This window comes from Phalangium opilio, unplaced genomic scaffold (assembly GCF_054372755.1).
Source record: "Phalangium opilio isolate 3A_F unplaced genomic scaffold, DU_Popi_V2 ptg001662l_1, whole genome shotgun sequence".
NCBI classification, from domain to species: Eukaryota; Metazoa; Arthropoda; class Arachnida; order Opiliones; family Phalangiidae; genus Phalangium; species Phalangium opilio.
The window spans coordinates 366,432-378,900 of record NW_028324260.1 but is presented as its reverse complement, the minus strand read 5'-3'; the positions used below and the strand labels follow the sequence as shown (position 1 = coordinate 378,900).

Here is a 12,469-nt window from a genome sequence, read left to right as displayed (position 1 = left end):
ACACAGAACCACGTCAGGATGGCCGAGCGGTCTTAGGCGCTAGACTCAAGGGGCTTAGCTTCCTTCGTTCACGAAGTGAATCTGTGTATTCTGATCCTCGTATGAGGGCGTGGGTTCGAATCCCACTTCTGACACGATATGTTTTAAGAAAATAACTGGATGAGATATAATTTTAAAACGTCCAAATTACATAGAACCCGGTCTGGATGGCCGAGCGGTCTTAGGCGCTAGACTCAAGGGGCTTAGTTTTCTTCGTTCACGATGTGAATCTGTGTATTCTGGCCCTCGTATGAGGGCGTGGGTTCGAATCCCACTTGTGACACGATATGTTTTATAAAAGTAACTCAAAGAGATGTAATTTTGAACGCCAAAATTAATTAAAACCACGTCAGGATGGCCGAGCGGTCTAAGGCGCCAGACTCAAGGGGCTTAGCTTCCTTCGTTCACGATGTGAATCTGTGTATTCTGGTCCTCGTATGAGGGCGTGGGTTCGAATCCCACTTCTGACACGATATTGTTTATGAAAATAACTCGAAGAGATGTAATTTGAAACGTCTAAGTTACTTAAAACCACGTCAGTATGGCCAAGCTGTCTTAGGCGCTAGACTCAAGGGGCTTAGTTTCCTTCGTTCACGATGTGAATCTGTGTATTCTGGCCCTCGTATGAGGGCGTGGGTTCGAATCCCACTTCTGACACGATATGTTTTATAAAAGTAACTCGAAGAGATGTAATTTTGAACGCCTAAATTAATTAAAACCACGTTGGGATGGCCGAGCGGTCTAAGGCGCCAGACTCAAGGGGCTTAGCTTCCTTCGTTCACGAAGTGAATCTGTGTATTCTGATCCTCGTATGAGGGCGTGGGTTCGAATCCCACTTCTGACACGATATGTTTTAAGAAAATAACTGGATGAGATATAATTTTAAAACGTCCAAATTACATAGAACCCGGTCTGGATGGCCGAGCGGTCTTAGGCGCTAGACTCAAGGGGCTTAGTTTTCTTCGTTCACGATGTGAATCTGTGTATTCTGGCCCTCGTATGAGGGCGTGGGTTCGAATCCCTTTTGTGACACGATATGTTTTATAAAAGTAACTCAAAGAGATGTAATTTTGAACGCCTAAATTAACTAAAACCACGTCAGGATGGCCGAGCGGTCTAAGGCGCCAGACTCAAGGGGCTTAGCTTCCTTCGTTCACGATGTGAATCTGTGTATTCTGGTCCTCGTATGAGGGCGTGGGTTCGAATCCCACTTCTGACACGATATTGTTTATGAAAATAACTCGAAGAGATGTAATTTGAAACGTCTAAGTTACTTAAAACCACGTCAGTATGGCCAAGCTGTCTTAGGCGCTAGACTCAAGGGGCTTAGTTTCCTTCGTTCACGATGTGAATCTGTGTATTCTGGCCCTCGTATGAGGGCGTGGGTTCGAATCCCACTTCTGACACGATATGTTTTATAAAAGTAACTCGAAGAGATGTGATTTTAAAACGTCCAAATTACATACAACCACGTCTGGATGGCCGAGCGGTCTAAGGCGCCAGACTCAAGGGGCTTCGTTCACGATGTGATTCTGTGTATTCTGGTCCTCGTATGAGGGCGTGGGTTCGAATCCCACTTCTGACACGATATGTTTTAAGAAAATAACTGGATGAGATATAATTTTAAAACGTCCAAATTACACAGAACCGCGTCAGGATGGCCGAGCGGTCTTAGGCGCTAGACTCAAGGGGCTTAGCTTCCTTCGTTCACGAAGTGAATCTGTGTATTCTGATCCTCGTATGAGGGCGTGGGTTCGAATCCCACTTCTGACACGATATGTTTTAAGAAAATAATTGGATGAGATATAATTTTAAAACGTCCAAATTACATAGAACCCGGTCTGGATGACCGAGCGGTCTTAGGCGCTAGACTCAAGGGGCTTAGTTTTCTTCGTTCACGATGTGAATCTGTGTATTCTGGCCCTCGTATGAGGGCGTGGGTTCGAATCCCACTTGTGACACGATATGTTTTATAAAAGTAACTCAAAGAGATGTAATTTTGAACGCCAAAATTAATTAAAACCACGTCAGGATGGCCGAGCGGTCTAAGGCGCCAGACTCAAGGGGCTTAGCTTCCTTCGTTCACGATGTGAATCTGTGTATTCTGGTCCTCGTATGAGGGCGTGGGTTCGAATCCCACTTCTGACACGATATTGTTTATGAAAATAACTCGAAGAGATGTAATTTGAAACGTCTAAGTTACTTAAAACCACGTCAGTATGGCCAAGCTGTCTTAGGCGCTAGACTCAAGGGGCTTAGTTTCCTTCGTTCACGATGTGAATCTGTGTATTCTGGTCCTCGTATGAGGGCGTGGGTTCGAATCACACTTCTAACACGAATGGTTTTAAGAAAATAACTGGATGAGATATAATTTTAAAACGTCCAAATTACATAAAACCACGTCTGGATGGCCGAGCGGTCTAAGGCGCGAGACTCAAGGGGGTTAGCTTCCTTCGTTCACGATGTAAATCTGTGTATTCTGGTCGTAGTATGAGGGCGTGGGTTCGAATCCCACTTCTGACAAGATATTGTTTATGAAAATAACTCGAAGAGATGTAATTATAAACGTCTAAATTACTTAAAACTACGTCAGGATGGCCGAGCCGTCTTAGGCGCTAGACTCAAGGGGCTTAGTTTCCTTCGTTCACGATGTGAATCTGTGTATTCTGGCCCTCGTATGAGGGCGTGGGTTCGAATCCCATTTCTGACACGATATGTTTTATAAAAGTAACTCGAAGAGATGTGATTTTGAACGCCTAAATTAATTAAAACCACGTCAGGATGGCCGAGCGGTCTAAGGCGCCAGACTCAAGGGGCTTAGCTTCCTTCGTTCACGATGTGAATCTGTGTATTCTGGTCCTCGTATGAGGGCGTGGGTTCGAATCCCACTTCTGACACGATATTGTTTATGAAAATAACTCGAAGAGATGTAATTTGAAACGTCTAAGTTACTTAAAACCACGTCAGTATGGCCAAGCTGTCTTAGGCGCTAGACTCAAGGGGCTTAGTTTCCTTCGTTCACGATGTGAATCTGTGTATTCTGGCCCTCGTATGAGGGCGTGGGTTCGAATCCCACTTCTGACACGATATGTTTTATAAAAGTAACTCGAAGAGATGTGATTTTAAAACGTCCAAATTACATACAACCACGTCTGGATGGCCGAGCGGTGTAAGGCGCCAGACTCAAGGGGCTTCGTTCACGATGTGATTCTGTGTATTCTGGTCCTCGTATGAGGGCGTGGGTTCGAATCCCACTTCTGACACGATATGTTTTAAGAAAATAACTGGATGAGATATAATTTTAAAACGTCCAAATTACATAGAACCCGGTCTGGATGGCCGAGCGGTCTTAGGCGCTAGACTCAAGGGGCTTAGTTTTCTTCGTTCACGATGTGAATCTGTGTATTCTGGCCCTCGTATGAGGGCGTGGGTTCGAATCCCTTTTGTGACACGATATGTTTTATAAAAGTAACTCAAAGAGATGTAATTTTGAACGCCTAAATTAACTAAAACCACGTCAGGATGGCCGAGCGGTCTAAGGCGCCAGACTCAAGGGGCTTAGCTTCCTTCGTTCACGATGTGAATCTGTGTATTCTGGTCCTCGTATGAGGGCGTGGGTTCGAATCCCACTTCTGACACGATATTGTTTATGAAAATAACTCGAAGAGATGTAATTTGAAACGTCTAAGTTACTTAAAACCACGTCAGTATGGCCAAGCTGTCTTAGGCGCTAGACTCAAGGGGCTTAGTTTCCTTCGTTCACGATGTGAATCTGTGTATTCTGGCCCTCGTATGAGGGCGTGGGTTCGAATCCCACTTCTGACACGATATGTTTTATAAAAGTAACTCGAAGAGATGTGATTTTAAAACGTCCAAATTACATACAACCACGTCTGGATGGCCGAGCGGTCTAAGGCGCCAGACTCAAGGGGCTTCGTTCACGATGTGATTCTGTGTATTCTGGTCCTCGTATGAGGGCGTGGGTTCGAATCCCACTTCTGACACGATATGTTTTAAGAAAATAACTGGATGAGATATAATTTTAAAACGTCCAAATTACACAGAACCACGTCAGGATGGCCGAGCGGTCTTAGGCGCTAGACTCAAGGGGCTTAGCTTCCTTCGTTCACGAAGTGAATCTGTGTATTCTGATCCTCGTATGAGGGCGTGGGTTCGAATCCCACTTCTGACACGATATGTTTTAAGAAAATAACTGGATGAGATATAATTTTAAAACGTCCAAATTACATAGAACCCGGTCTGGATGGCCGAGCGGTCTTAGGCGCTAGACTCAAGGGGCTTAGTTTTCTTCGTTCACGATGTGAATCTGTGTATTCTGGCCCTCGTATGAGGGCGTGGGTTCGAATCCCACTTGTGACACGATATGTTTTATAAAAGTAACTCAAAGAGATGTAATTTTGAACGCCAAAATTAATTAAAACCACGTCAGGATGGCCGAGCGGTCTAAGGCGCCAGACTCAAGGGGCTTAGCTTCCTTCGTTCACGATGTGAATCTGTGTATTCTGGTCCTCGTATGAGGGCGTGGGTTCGAATCCCACTTCTGACACGATATTGTTTATGAAAATAACTCGAAGAGATGTAATTTGAAACGTCTAAGTTACTTAAAACCACGTCAGTATGGCCAAGCTGTCTTAGGCGCTAGACTCAAGGGGCTTAGTTTCCTTCGTTCACGATGTGAATCTGTGTATTCTGGTCCTCGTATGAGGGCGTGGGTTCGAATCACACTTCTAACACGAATGGTTTTAAGAAAATAACTGGATGAGATATAATTTTAAAACGTCCAAATTACATAAAACCACGTCTGGATGGCCGAGCGGTCTAAGGCGCGAGACTCAAGGGGGTTAGCTTCCTTCGTTCACGATGTAAATCTGTGTATTCTGGTCGTAGTATGAGGGCGTGGGTTCGAATCCCACTTCTGACAAGATATTGTTTATGAAAATAACTCGAAGAGATGTAATTATAAACGTCTAAATTACTTAAAACTACGTCAGGATGGCCGAGCCGTCTTAGGCGCTAGACTCAAGGGGCTTAGTTTCCTTCGTTCACGATGTGAATCTGTGTATTCTGGCCCTCGTATGAGGGCGTGGGTTCGAATCCCATTTCTGACACGATATGTTTTATAAAAGTAACTCGAAGAGATGTGATTTTGAACGCCTAAATTAATTAAAACCACGTCAGGATGGCCGAGCGGTCTAAGGCGCCAGACTCAAGGGGCTTAGCTTCCTTCGTTCACGATGTGAATCTGTGTATTCTGGTCCTCGTATGAGGGCGTGGGTTCGAATCCCACTTCTGACACGATATTGTTTATGAAAATAACTCGAAGAGATGTAATTTGAAACGTCTAAGTTACTTAAAACCACGTCAGTATGGCCAAGCTGTCTTAGGCGCTAGACTCAAGGGGCTTAGTTTCCTTCGTTCACGATGTGAATCTGTGTATTCTGGCCCTCGTATGAGGGCGTGGGTTCGAATCCCACTTCTGACACGATATGTTTTATAAAAGTAACTCGAAGAGATGTGATTTTAAAACGTCCAAATTACATACAACCACGTCTGGATGGCCGAGCGGTGTAAGGCGCCAGACTCAAGGGGCTTCGTTCACGATGTGATTCTGTGTATTCTGGTCCTCGTATGAGGGCGTGGGTTCGAATCCCACTTCTGACACGATATGTTTTAAGAAAATAACTGGATGAGATATAATTTTAAAACGTCCAAATTACATAGAACCCGGTCTGGATGGCCGAGCGGTCTTAGGCGCTAGACTCAAGGGGCTTAGTTTTCTTCGTTCACGATGTGATCTGTGTATTCTGGCCCTCGTATGAGGGCGTGGGTTCGAATCCCACTTGTGACACGATATGTTTTATAAAAGTAACTCAAAGAGATGTAATATTGAACACCTAAATTAATTAAAACCACGTCAGGATGGCCGAGCGGTCTAAGGCGCCAGACTCAAGGGGCTTAGCTTCCTTCGTTCACGATGTGAATCTGTGTATTCTGGTCCTCGTATGAGGGCGTGGGTTCGAATCCCACTTCTGACACGATATTGTTTATGAAAATAACTCGAAGAGATGTAATTTGAAACGTCTAAGTTACTTAAAACCACGTCAGTATGGCCAAGCTGTCTTAGGCGCTAGACTCAAGGGGCTTAGTTTCCTTCGTTCACGATGTGAATCTGTGTATTCTGGCCCTCGTATGAGGGCGTGGGTTCGAATCCCACTTCTGACACGATATGTTTTATAAAAGTAACTCGAAGAGATGTGATTTTAAAACGTCCAAATTACATACAACCACGTCTGGATGGCCGAGCGGTCTAAGGCGCCAGACTCAAGGGGCTTCGTTCACGATGTGATTCTGTGTATTCTGGTCCTCGTATGAGGGCGTGGGTTCGAATCCCACTTCTGACACGATATGTTTTAAGAAAATAACTGGATGAGATATAATTTTAAAACGTCCAAATTACATAGAACCCGGTCTGGATGGCCGAGCGGTCTTAGGCGCTAGACTCAAGGGGCTTAGTTTTCTTCGTTCACGATGTGAATCTGTGTATTCTGGCCCTCGTATGAGGGCGTGGGTTCGAATCCCACTTGTGACACGATATGTTTTATAAAAGTAACTCAAAGAGATGTAATTTTGAACGCCAAAATTAATTAAAACCACGTCAGGATGGCCGAGCGGTCTAAGGCGCCAGACTCAAGGGGCTTAGCTTCCTTCGTTCACGATGTGAATCTGTGTATTCTGGTCCTCGTATGAGGGCGTGGGTTCGAATCCCACTTCTGACACGATATTGTTTATGAAAATAACTCGAAGAGATGTAATTTGAAACGTCTAAGTTACTTAAAACCACGTCAGTATGGCCAAGCTGTCTTAGGCGCTAGACTCAAGGGGCTTAGTTTCCTTCGTTCACGATGTGAATCTGTGTATTCTGGCCCTCGTATGAGGGCGTGGGTTCGAATCCCACTTCTGACACGATATGTTTTATAAAAGTTACTCGAAGAGATGTGATTTTAAAACGTCCAAATTACATACAACCACGTCTGGATGGCCGAGCGGTGTAAGGCGCCAGACTCAAGGGGCTTCGTTCACGATGTGATTCTGTGTATTCTGGTCCTCGTATGAGGGCGTGGGTTCGAATCCCACTTCTGACACGATATGTTTTAAGAAAATAACTGGATGAGATATAATTTTAAAACGTCCAAATTACATAGAACCCGGTCTGGATGGCCGAGCGGTCTTAGGCGCTAGACTCAAGGGGCTTAGTTTTCTTCGTTCACGATGTGAATCTGTGTATTCTGGCCCTCGTATGAGGGCGTGGGTTCGAATCCCACTTGTGACACGATATGTTTTATAAAAGTAACTCAAAGAGATGTAATATTGAACACCTAAATTAATTAAAACCACGTCAGGATGGCCGAGCGGTCTAAGGCGCCAGACTCAAGGGGCTTAGCTTCCTTCGTTCACGATGTGAATCTGTGTATTCTGGTCCTCGTATGAGGGCGTGGGTTCGAATCACACTTCTGACACGATATGTTTTAAGAAAATAACGGGATGAGATATAATTTTAAAACGTCCAAATTACACAGAACCACGTCAGGATGGCCGAGCGGTCTAAGGCGCTAGACTCAAGGGGCTTAGTTTCCTTCGTTCACGATGTGAATCTGTGTATTCTGGCCCTCGTATGAGGGCGTGGGTTCGAATCCCACTTCTGACACGATATGTTTTATAAAAGTAACTCGAAGAGATGTAATTTTGAACGCCTAAATTAATTAAAACCACGTCAGGATGGCCGAGCGGTCTAAGGCGCCAGACTCAAGGGGCTTAGCTTCCTTCGTTCACGATGTGAATCTGTGTATTCTGGTCCTCGTATGAGGGCGTGGGTTCGAATCACACTTCTAACACGAATGGTTTTAAGAAAATAACTGGATGAGATATAATTTTAAAACGTCCAAATTACATAAAACCACGTCTGGATGGCCGAGCGGTCTAAGGCGCGAGAGTCAAGGGGGTTTGCTTCCTTCGTTCACGATGTAAATCTGTGTATTCTGGTCGTAGTATGAGGGCGTGGGTTCGAATCCCACTTCTGACAAGATATTGTTTATGAAAATAACTCGAAGAGATGTAATTATAAACGTCTAAATTACTTAAAACTACGTCAGGATGGCCGAGCCGTCTTAGGCGCTAGACTCAAGGGGCTTAGTTTCCTTCGTTCACGATGTGAATCTGTGTATTCTGGCCCTCGTAAGAGGGCGTGGGTTCGAATCCCATTTCTGACACGATATGTTTTATAAAAGTAACTCGAAGAGATGTGATTTTGAACGCCTAAATTAATTAAAACCACGTCAGGATGGCCGAGCGGTCTAAGGCGCCAGACTCAAGGGGCTTAGCTTCCTTCGTTCACGATGTGAATCTGTGTATTCTGGTCCTCGTATGAGGGCGTGGGTTCGAATCACACTTCTGACACGATATGTTTTAAGAAAATAACGGGATGAGATATAATTTTAAAACGTCCAAATTACACAGAACCACGTCAGGATGGCCGAGCGGTCTAAGGCGCAAGACTGAAGGGGCTTAGCTTCCATCGTTCACGATGTAAATCTGTGTATTCTGGTCCTAGTATGAGGGCGTGGGTTCGAATCCCACTTCTGACAAGATATCGTTTATGAAAATAACTCGAAGAGATGTAATTTTAAACGTCTAAATTACTTAAAACTACGTCAGGATGGCCGAGCCGTCTTAGACGCCAGACTCAAGGGGCTTAGCTTCCTTCGTTCACGATGTGAATCTGTGTATTCTGGTCCTCGTATGAGGGCGTGGGTTCGAATCACACTTCTGACACGATATGTTTTAAGAAAATAACGGGATGAGATATAATTTTAAAACGTCCAAATTACACAGAACCACGTCAGGATGGCCGAGCGGTCTAAGGCGCAAGACTGAAGGGGCTTAGCTTCCATCGTTCACGATGTAAATCTGTGTATTCTGGCCGTAGTGTGAGGTCGTGGGTTCGAATCCCACTTCTGACACGATATTGTTTATAAAAATAACTCGAAGAGATGTAATTTGAAACGTCTAAGTTACTTAAAACCACGTCAGTATGGCCAAGCTGTCTTAGGCGCTAGACTCAAGGGGCTTAGTTTCCTTCGTTCACGATGTGAATCTGTGTATTCTGGCCCTCGTATGAGGGCGTGGGTTCGAATCCCACTTCTGACACGATATGTTTTATAAAAGTAACTCGAAGAGATGTAATTTTGAACGCCTAAATTAGTTAAAACCACGTCAGGATGGCCGAGCGGTCTAAGGCGCCAGACTTAAGGGGCTTAGTTTCCTTCGTTCACGATGTGAATCTGTGTATTCTGGTCCTCGTATGTGGGCGTGGGTTCGAATCACACTTCTGACACGATATGTTTTAAGAAAATAACTGGATGAGATATAATTTTAAAACGTCCAAATTACATACAACCACGTCTGGATGGCCGAGCGGTCTAAGGCGCGAGACTCAAGGGGCGTAGTTTCCTTCGTTCACGATGTGAATCTGTGTATTCTGGCCCTCGTAAGAGGGCGTGGGTTCGAATCCCATTTCTGACACGATATGTTTTATAAAAGTAACTCGAAGAGATGTGATTTTGAACGCCTAAATTAATTAAAACCACGTCAGGATGGCCGAGCGGTCTAAGGCGCCAGACTCAAGGGGCTTAGCTTCCTTCGTTCACGATGTGAATCTGTGTATTCTGGTCCTCGTATGAGGGCGTGGGTTCGAATCACACTTCTGACACGATATGTTTTAAGAAAATAACGGGATGAGATATAATTTTAAAACGTCCAAATTACACAGAACCACGTCAGGATGGCCGAGCGGTCTAAGGCGCAAGACTGAAGGGGCTTAGCTTCCATCGTTCACGATGTAAATCTGTGTATTCTGGTCCTAGTATGAGGGCGTGGGTTCGAATCCCACTTCTGACAAGATATCGTTTATGAAAATAACTCGAAGAGATGTAATTTTAAACGTCTAAATTACTTAAAACTACGTCAGGATGGCCGAGCCGTCTTAGACGCCAGACTCAAGGGGCTTAGCTTCCTTCGTTCACGATGTGAATCTGTGTATTCTGGTCCTCGTATGAGGGCGTGGGTTCGAATCACACTTCTGACACGATATGTTTTAAGAAAATAACGGGATGAGATATAATTTTAAAACGTCCAAATTACACAGAACCACGTCAGGATGGCCGAGCGGTCTAAGGCGCAAGACTGAAGGGGCTTAGCTTCCATCGTTCACGATGTAAATCTGTGTATTCTGGCCGTAGTGTGAGGTCGTGGGTTCGAATCCCACTTCTGACACGATATTGTTTATAAAAATAACTCGAAGAGATGTAATTTGAAACGTCTAAGTTACTTAAAACCACGTCAGTATGGCCAAGCTGTCTTAGGCGCTAGACTCAAGGGGCTTAGTTTCCTTCGTTCACGATGTGAATCTGTGTATTCTGGCCCTCGTATGAGGGCGTGGGTTCGAATCCCACTTCTGACACGATATGTTTTATAAAAGTAACTCGAAGAGATGTAATTTTGAACGCCTAAATTAGTTAAAACCACGTCAGGATGGCCGAGCGGTCTAAGGCGCCAGACTTAAGGGGCTTAGTTTCCTTCGTTCACGATGTGAATCTGTGTATTCTGGTCCTCGTATGTGGGCGTGGGTTCGAATCACACTTCTGACACGATATGTTTTAAGAAAATAACTGGATGAGATATAATTTTAAAACGTCCAAATTACATACAACCACGTCTGGATGGCCGAGCGGTCTAAGGCGCGAGACTCAAGGGGCGTAGTTTCCTTCGTTCACGATGTGAATCTGTGTATTCTGGCCCTCGTATGAGGGCGTGGGTTCGAATCCCACTTCTGACATGATATGTTTTATAAAAGTAACTCGAAGAGATGTAATTTTGAACGCCTAAATTAATTAAAACCACGTCAGGATGGCCGAGCGGTCTAAGGCGCCAGACTCAAGGGGCTTAGCTTCCTTCGTTCACGATGTGAATCTGTGTATTCTTGTCCAAGTATGAGGGCGTGGGTTCGAATCCCACTTCTGACAAGATATTGTTTATGAAAATAACTCGAAGAGATGTAATTATAAACGTCTAAATTACTTAAAACCACGTCAGGATGGCCGAGCCGTCTTAGGCGCTAGACTCAAGGGGCTTAGTTTCCTTCGTTCACGATGTGAATCTGTGTATTATGGCCCTCGTATGAGGGCGTGGGTTCGAATAACACTTCTGACACGAATGGTTTTAAGAAAATAACTGGATGAGATATAATTTTAAAACGTCCAAATTACATAAAACCACGTCTGGATGGCCGAGCGGTCTAAGGCGCGAGACTCAAGGGGCTTAGCTTCCTTCGTTCACGATGTAAATCTGTGTATTCTGGTCCTAGTATGAGGGCGTGGGTTCGAATCCCACTTCTGACACGATATTGTTTATGAAAATAACTCGAAGAGATGTAATTTTAAACGTCTAAATTACTTAAAACCACGTCAGTATGGCCGAGCCGTCTTAGGCGCTAGACTCAAAGGGGGTAGTTTCCTTCGTTCACGATGTGAATCTGTGTATTGTGGCCCTCGTATGAGGGCGTGGGTTCGAATCCCACTTCTGACACGATATTTTTTATAAAAGTAACTCGAAGATATGTAATTTTGAACGCCTAAATTAATTAAAACCACGTCAGGATGGCCGAGCGGTCTAAGGCGCCAGACTCAAGGGGCTTAGCTTCCTTCGTTCACGAAGTGATTCTGTGTATTCTGGTCCTCGTATGTGGGCGTGGGTTCGAATCACACTTCTGACACGATATGTTTTAAGAAAATAACTGGATGAGATATAATTTTAAAACGTCCAAATTACATACAACCACGTCTGGATGGCCGAGCGGTCTAAGGCGCGAGACTCAAGGGGCGTAGTTTCCTTCGTTCACGATGTGAATCTGTGTATTCTGGCCCTCGTATGAGGGCGTGGGTTCGAATCCCACTTCTGACACGATATGTTTTATAAAAGTAACTCGAAGAGATGTAATTTTGAACGCCTAAATTAATTGAAACCACGTCAGGATGGCCGAGCGGTCTAAGGCGCCAGACTCAAGGGGCTTAGCTTCCTTCGTTCACGATGTGAATCTGTGTATTCTGGTCCTCGTATGAGGGCGTGGGTTCGAATCCCACTTCTGACACGATATGTTTTATAAAAGTAACTCGAAGAGATGTAATTTTGAACGCCTAAATTAATTAAAACCACGTCAGGATGGCCGAGCGGTCTAAGGCGCCAGACTCAAGGGGCTTAGCTTCCTTCGTTCACGATGTGAATCTGTGTATTCTGGTCCTAGTATGAGGGCGTGGGTTCGAATCCCACTTCTGACAAGATATTGTTTATGAAAATA

The 12,469-nt window shown here is 44.6% G+C and overlaps 18 non-coding genes across 18 annotated transcripts; all 18 read left to right on the top strand.

Annotated features, from left to right (window-relative positions):
- Window positions 1-387: 387 nt before the first annotated feature.
- On the top strand, window positions 388-509 carry TRNAL-CAA (transfer RNA leucine (anticodon CAA)). The gene is made up of 2 exons: window positions 388-425; window positions 464-509. It is a non-coding gene; the product is annotated as a tRNA-Leu (tRNA).
- A 627-nt stretch (window positions 510-1,136) lies between these two features.
- TRNAL-CAA (transfer RNA leucine (anticodon CAA)) lies at window positions 1,137-1,258 on the top strand. Its single transcript has 2 exons — window positions 1,137-1,174; window positions 1,213-1,258. It is a non-coding gene; the product is annotated as a tRNA-Leu (tRNA).
- A 253-nt stretch (window positions 1,259-1,511) lies between these two features.
- TRNAL-CAA (transfer RNA leucine (anticodon CAA)) lies at window positions 1,512-1,624 on the top strand. The gene is made up of 2 exons: window positions 1,512-1,549; window positions 1,579-1,624. It is a non-coding gene; the product is annotated as a tRNA-Leu (tRNA).
- A 441-nt stretch (window positions 1,625-2,065) lies between these two features.
- TRNAL-CAA (transfer RNA leucine (anticodon CAA)) lies at window positions 2,066-2,187 on the top strand. The gene is made up of 2 exons: window positions 2,066-2,103; window positions 2,142-2,187. It is a non-coding gene; the product is annotated as a tRNA-Leu (tRNA).
- Window positions 2,188-2,814: 627 nt separating this feature from the next.
- On the top strand, window positions 2,815-2,936 carry TRNAL-CAA (transfer RNA leucine (anticodon CAA)). The gene is made up of 2 exons: window positions 2,815-2,852; window positions 2,891-2,936. It is a non-coding gene; the product is annotated as a tRNA-Leu (tRNA).
- A 253-nt stretch (window positions 2,937-3,189) lies between these two features.
- Window positions 3,190-3,302, top strand: TRNAL-CAA (transfer RNA leucine (anticodon CAA)). The gene is made up of 2 exons: window positions 3,190-3,227; window positions 3,257-3,302. It is a non-coding gene; the product is annotated as a tRNA-Leu (tRNA).
- A 253-nt stretch (window positions 3,303-3,555) lies between these two features.
- TRNAL-CAA (transfer RNA leucine (anticodon CAA)) lies at window positions 3,556-3,677 on the top strand. The gene is made up of 2 exons: window positions 3,556-3,593; window positions 3,632-3,677. It is a non-coding gene; the product is annotated as a tRNA-Leu (tRNA).
- A 253-nt stretch (window positions 3,678-3,930) lies between these two features.
- TRNAL-CAA (transfer RNA leucine (anticodon CAA)) lies at window positions 3,931-4,043 on the top strand. The gene is made up of 2 exons: window positions 3,931-3,968; window positions 3,998-4,043. It is a non-coding gene; the product is annotated as a tRNA-Leu (tRNA).
- A 441-nt stretch (window positions 4,044-4,484) lies between these two features.
- Window positions 4,485-4,606, top strand: TRNAL-CAA (transfer RNA leucine (anticodon CAA)). Its single transcript has 2 exons — window positions 4,485-4,522; window positions 4,561-4,606. It is a non-coding gene; the product is annotated as a tRNA-Leu (tRNA).
- A 627-nt stretch (window positions 4,607-5,233) lies between these two features.
- TRNAL-CAA (transfer RNA leucine (anticodon CAA)) lies at window positions 5,234-5,355 on the top strand. The gene is made up of 2 exons: window positions 5,234-5,271; window positions 5,310-5,355. It is a non-coding gene; the product is annotated as a tRNA-Leu (tRNA).
- Window positions 5,356-5,608: 253 nt separating this feature from the next.
- On the top strand, window positions 5,609-5,721 carry TRNAL-CAA (transfer RNA leucine (anticodon CAA)). The gene is made up of 2 exons: window positions 5,609-5,646; window positions 5,676-5,721. It is a non-coding gene; the product is annotated as a tRNA-Leu (tRNA).
- Window positions 5,722-5,973: 252 nt separating this feature from the next.
- On the top strand, window positions 5,974-6,095 carry TRNAL-CAA (transfer RNA leucine (anticodon CAA)). The gene is made up of 2 exons: window positions 5,974-6,011; window positions 6,050-6,095. It is a non-coding gene; the product is annotated as a tRNA-Leu (tRNA).
- A 253-nt stretch (window positions 6,096-6,348) lies between these two features.
- On the top strand, window positions 6,349-6,461 carry TRNAL-CAA (transfer RNA leucine (anticodon CAA)). Its single transcript has 2 exons — window positions 6,349-6,386; window positions 6,416-6,461. It is a non-coding gene; the product is annotated as a tRNA-Leu (tRNA).
- A 253-nt stretch (window positions 6,462-6,714) lies between these two features.
- On the top strand, window positions 6,715-6,836 carry TRNAL-CAA (transfer RNA leucine (anticodon CAA)). The gene is made up of 2 exons: window positions 6,715-6,752; window positions 6,791-6,836. It is a non-coding gene; the product is annotated as a tRNA-Leu (tRNA).
- A 253-nt stretch (window positions 6,837-7,089) lies between these two features.
- TRNAL-CAA (transfer RNA leucine (anticodon CAA)) lies at window positions 7,090-7,202 on the top strand. The gene is made up of 2 exons: window positions 7,090-7,127; window positions 7,157-7,202. It is a non-coding gene; the product is annotated as a tRNA-Leu (tRNA).
- A 441-nt stretch (window positions 7,203-7,643) lies between these two features.
- On the top strand, window positions 7,644-7,765 carry TRNAL-CAA (transfer RNA leucine (anticodon CAA)). The gene is made up of 2 exons: window positions 7,644-7,681; window positions 7,720-7,765. It is a non-coding gene; the product is annotated as a tRNA-Leu (tRNA).
- Window positions 7,766-12,140: 4,375 nt separating this feature from the next.
- Window positions 12,141-12,262, top strand: TRNAL-CAA (transfer RNA leucine (anticodon CAA)). The gene is made up of 2 exons: window positions 12,141-12,178; window positions 12,217-12,262. It is a non-coding gene; the product is annotated as a tRNA-Leu (tRNA).
- Window positions 12,263-12,327: 65 nt separating this feature from the next.
- On the top strand, window positions 12,328-12,449 carry TRNAL-CAA (transfer RNA leucine (anticodon CAA)). Its single transcript has 2 exons — window positions 12,328-12,365; window positions 12,404-12,449. It is a non-coding gene; the product is annotated as a tRNA-Leu (tRNA).
- Window positions 12,450-12,469: the final 20 nt, after the last annotated feature.